At 36.3% G+C, this 5,470-nt stretch overlaps 1 pseudogene; it reads left to right on the forward strand.

Annotated features, from left to right (window-relative positions):
• LOC135196648 (longitudinals lacking protein, isoforms H/M/V-like) overlaps positions 1–4,534 on the forward strand; it is a 5,928-nt pseudogene extending 1,394 nt beyond the window's left edge.
• Positions 4,535–5,470: the final 936 nt, after the last annotated feature.

Raw genomic sequence — 5,470 nt, forward strand, 5'->3', positions numbered from 1 at the left:
TTTTACCTACTGAACAAGAATTTTAAGTAATATTTATTTGGACGACTGTAATTAACCCCCCAGGGGCCAGTACTAAACACGGCAAAATACATTGGACGGCCCCCAATCCCTAGTGGATGTCGTATCCGTGGTTACGTTCCTTGTAGTCCGTGCGGACTGCTTCTGTAGAAATACCACGAATTGTATTTGTAATTATAGAGGGACTAGTTTGCTTTTATTGATATTGTATTATAATTGTTCATGGTAGGGTTCTTGTGATTGTCTATGTTAGGGGTCAGCAATCTACAGGAAGTGGGCCACATCTAGCCCACATGGGATGCATTCTGGCTGCCAACTTAATGCTAGGGCACTAATTATCGAAGTTGTTACAAAGTTTAAGGCATTCAGCGATCCTTAAAATAAACTTTATATCCGAGACACTGCATAACTGTCTGGCCCACTCAATCCAAAGGTTGCCAACCCCCGGTTCACATATGCTGTTGATGTTTGCAACACTCCAATCTAACAGTTCTATAGCTTGAAGGCCTTTTGAGTTTGGTGAATGTTGCTTTCAAACCAAAAATTGCAGCATAAAATTTTGGTAATTCTAAGCCCTCATTCCGCGGTAAAGTAGACTATGGCAGTTGATGTTTTCCTACGTTATTTTACTCACTGAACAAGAATTTTAAATAATATTTATTCGGACGACTGTAATTAACCCCCAGGGGCCATTACTAAACGTGGTGAAATACATTGGACGCCCCAATCCCTAGTGGATGTCGTATCCGCTGTTACGTTTCTTGCAGGATAATTCTAAAGAATAGTCTCGCACGGACTGCAAGGAACGTAACCGCCGATATGACATTCACTAGGGATTGGGACGTCCAATGCATTTCACCGAGTTTAGTACTGGCCCCTGGGGGTTAATTATAGTCGTCTGAATAAATGTTACTTTAAATTCTTGTTCAGTAAGTAAAATAACGTAGAAAAAGTCAACTGCCATAGGTTCATACTTACTGCAGAATGAGGGCTTAGAATTACCAAAATTTGAAAAAGCCAAATTTCATTGTTGAAATTAGTATTCATTTCTGTTAATAATTGGCGTTAAAGCAACTCGTGCATGACCCTGTTGGTCCTCTCTGAACATACCGGTTTTTCAACACGGAACACCTCTGTTTTTGTAGACATAATATAAAAAAAGTATACTTATGTAAATATATATTTTTAGAAGTATTTAGTGACAATACTTGAAAGAGATCATCTCAGAATTTTTACATAAACATCTGAGAAAGCAGTGATGCATGAGCATTAACTGTTACAAGATTTATCATAAAAGTTGAAAGTTTAGTGTATAAGATATAAGGTAAAAGACTGCATGGTTTCTCGGAACAAGGTAACAAATGTAAAAAAAAATCTTACTTTTTTGGAACTTATATTTCTGGTATATTTCAACCAGTTTGTATCATGACGAGAATAGTAGTCTAAACTGTAGTGTTATGTATGGTTTAGGCAATGTCATGGTAGAATTTTTATTCCTTTTTTATCCTTGCAGCTGGTTTAGGCATTGTTGTGATAGAAATTTATCCGCTTTTTATCCTTGCAGCTCATAAAACTACTGACCTAGTCATTTCTTATTTTATAGTTGGGTAAATTTTTTTTTTTAGTTATGCAAGCTGTAATATTCTTGAGTTCAGTTTGTGAATAATACCAAATAGGATTTTCAACAGTTGTGGTGATGCCAGAATATATAATCCAAACTGAAGCTCATTTGATGAAGTTTTTAATGATTAAGTGAAAATATTCTATAACACTAATCAGGCATTTTATTGCAGTTATAGGGCTATTTATACTACTATACAATTTTATCTTTAATATATGCGTTTTTGGTGATGGTGACTAATTTTAGGCATTTGGTTTTCCAAGAAATGTGGAGGATTATGTATTGTGTAATTGCTTGGTCTGTAAAATTTGTCATGCATTAACAATTTTTTCTCATAATAGGTACCATGGAGGAATTACTTTCTTTGAAGTGGAACAACCATCGTTCCACGTTTCTCCACATTTTGGGCGTGCTCAGGGACAAGGTAAGGAAGTTAATTACTTTTGGCTAGTTTGCAATAATTTGAAAGTAGATATAGGTTTTGTTCATATGTAGTTGGGTGTTACAGTAATAAGTTTTGTTGAGGCATCACTGAATAATGTTCACATTGGCTTTGTAAGTTGAAAAAAAAAGTAAGCCAACATGCCAGTAAATATAGATTTGTTTTTTTTTTTTTTTTTTTTTTTACATACACAACAGTGTTTTGTTCTTGATGAATTTGAAGTGTCAATTGTTAGTAAAGTAAGTTGCAAAAGAAAATGCATAGAAATTATTTTGTCTTTGGGGATGGCTTGAATTTGGCAGACCTAGACAATGCACATATAATGATTGAGTGAAGGTGTGAGATACGAGAATTTTTGTGTGGGAAAAACTTGTCACTGTACATATTGATGTCAAAAGCGTTGATCATCAGGTAAAAAAATGAATTGATCACGTTGAAGGGTTAGGGATTAGCCAGTTTTGAATTGACAACAGTAAATGTAAAGGATGCAGAGTATTTGGGTAACTTTTCCAATTGCAGTGAGGCATTTGTGAAATCTTAATTTTGTGTAATTTTTCATGCCAGTCAAGAATTTATTAGAATTCATTTTCTCGTTAACTTTTTTTTTTTTTTCTCTTCTAGGAGAAGCATGCGTAATCTAGTTGGAAAATAGCTATGTAATTTTTGTCTCTGTAATTGGTGTGAGACGGATAAATAAAAGGAAAATAACATTGGTCAGGTTATTAGAAGTATAAAAGGATTTGAAAGTTTACAGTTGTCAAATATATGTACTTCTTTTATCATTTTTTTTTTTTACACCAACTGTAGACATATAATTTATTTACTCTTATTGTATCAATTTTTTTTAACAGCAATCTTACACTGATGTGACCCTGGCATGCGACGGCAAATTCTACAGTGTCCACAAGTTGGTGTTGTCGACGTGTAGTGATTACTTCTGTGCCATGTTTGAAAAAACTGCTTGCAAGAGCCCTGTTATAGTGCTGAAAAGACATCAAAAGTAATGATCTTGGAGGCAGTTTCGCTTAGACTATGAATGTTACCTTTGGTGAAGTGAATGTGAGACAGAGTGACTTAGCGTCTTTAATAAAGGCTGCAGAAAACCTTAGAATAAAAGGACTTGCCGTACCTGATGATGAACCCCCTTCTAAAAAGGGTAGTGTTGGTGCTCCTAGTCGTAGAGACGGTGGTAGTGGTAGCCCCCTGCGAAAAGAAAACGTAGAGACGAAAGTGAAGATGGTAGGGAAGATGTAAGACCCTCTTTGGGGGAGTTGCATACCCCTCCCCCTCCTTCTTCTAGACCAAAGAGCCCTGGAATTCAGCGGCTAAGTCCTTCTCCCCTTAGAACCCCTCAGGAGTCTCATGCCTCAGAAGACCGTGATAACCGTCCCCTCTCTTCACCGGCGGAGACTTCTTCCTCACACTCGCAAGCACAAATACCCCACCAGTCATCACAGCAATCATCGTTACAATCTGCTCAACAATTAGGTGATCAAATTTCTCAGTCGATGGGTAATCAGTTCAGAGGGGAAGAGACTCCGTTTGTGAAAGTGGAAATGACTGATGATGAAACAGATGGTGCCAATAGGGACACTTATAGTATAAGCAGTGAGAATTTTAAAGAGGAGGGGGATGTAGGGGGTGAGCTGAGCAATGACCTTCCAGAATTCCTTCAACAAGCGGCGTCCAGTGCCTTAGCCGGCACTTCAGCCTCTTACCACCAGTCCTTCGCGGGACCCTCAGGCTTCCAGCCGGTGAGTTGAGAGTCATATGTTAGGGGACTTAGTAATCTCTTGAATCATGGTAACTACATATATTATGCTACCCTTTGCCTGTGTTAGATTACATTTCTGATGTATGGTTGTGTACTGTTGTCCTGTGGCAAAACCACTTAAATGATATCGTGAATGTGAGAAGTATCTTTAAATTTTATTACTTCTTTAGTGAATAACTCCTTCCTTTTCTCGTGCATTTTTTGTTACTCATTTTCTCCTGCCTTTTTCTTTTTATGTTTTCATAAGGCTTTGACAGTTAATATTAGGAAACAAATTGATGGAAATGGTCCTGGGTAGGTAGCACTTCATTTTTATGTGTGTGCTTATTTTAGGTGATGTATAAAAAATTTTGCAATTTGGCCCTTGTTGCAAACATGTGCAAAGTTGTGAGGTGGTTTTTATTTGTACAGTATTTGGTATTATATTTATAATATATGAGGTATAGCAAGAGGAGAATTTGGTAATCCTGTCTTTGCTGTATAAGATCTAAACATGAAAAAAAAAAGTAGTGGTGTTAATGCTCAAAAGAGATATTTTTTCTTTCCTCAGGAGGTGTCTAGCTGGCATGGAGACGGACAGTCCTTGCCAGGCAATTTTCCTGGAATAGGCTTTCCGCCTACCTCGCAAGAAAATCCACCAGGGGTGAGTGTGGGACAATTGTTGTTGTTTTTACAGTGAAGCATCACCATTTTTGGTTACTTTTGGAATTTTTAATGGGTATTAACTACAGTACCAAGAATTTTGGAATGCCAATTTCTGTTCAGTGGCACATTGAGCAAGGAGGCATGGACCACCTTAGGGAATGATGTTTTCTACCTTAAGGGCAAGTTGTTTCTAATATAATGGGGACAATTGATTATCCAAATTATCATATAATTATTTCAGTTACATACATTTCTCTTCTAAAGACTTGAGAAACCTTGGTAGTTAAAAGCTGGCACAGTTTTTGGTTGGGGTTGATTTGTCCAAATAATTTTATGGTATCTTTAAAAAGCTTTTGCATTTTGTCATTGGTACAAATCTTGGAGACCTGCCATAAGTTACATAATCAATGAATTTTTAATTTATAGCATCAATACAAGTAAGGTACCTTGTTTTTGGTTGTGAATGATTTTTAAGTTCAAGAATATTTCATTGTCAGTTTTTGTTTTAGTTACTTAATTTATAAAAGTTGCCTGGAACAGTTTGCATTCCATTTCTCTTAGTACAAAAACATTTTTAAAAAGGTTACAATGAAAAAGTAATAATAATGAAATGCTCTACAATGTTGGTAGTATTTGCTTCAGAAGATAAGCTATATGGTTATGCTTCCCACCTTTGTAAAGGAATTGATGAGTTTATACCTAAGAATTCAGTTATATTTGGTAATTAACACTACTGTGGAAAGTTATCTGTTAGTACCTTTTGATGGCAACCCACCTTACCATTTAGAATTGATTGTTTTTTTGAGGACTTATATCATTAAGAAAAAAATGGGTAACAATCAATAGGAGTTCTTGAGGACAATGGATTTGGAAAAAGAGAAGTTTGAAGGCCATGAAAAGTAAAGGAGAGGTTAGGTTGGGAGGCTGGCCGGCCTATATAGGGCAAAAAACACTAAAATTGCAAAAAAAA

The sequence above is a fragment of the Macrobrachium nipponense genome, chromosome 18 (genome assembly GCF_015104395.2).
Source record: "Macrobrachium nipponense isolate FS-2020 chromosome 18, ASM1510439v2, whole genome shotgun sequence".
NCBI lineage: Eukaryota > Metazoa > Arthropoda > Malacostraca > Decapoda > Palaemonidae > Macrobrachium > Macrobrachium nipponense.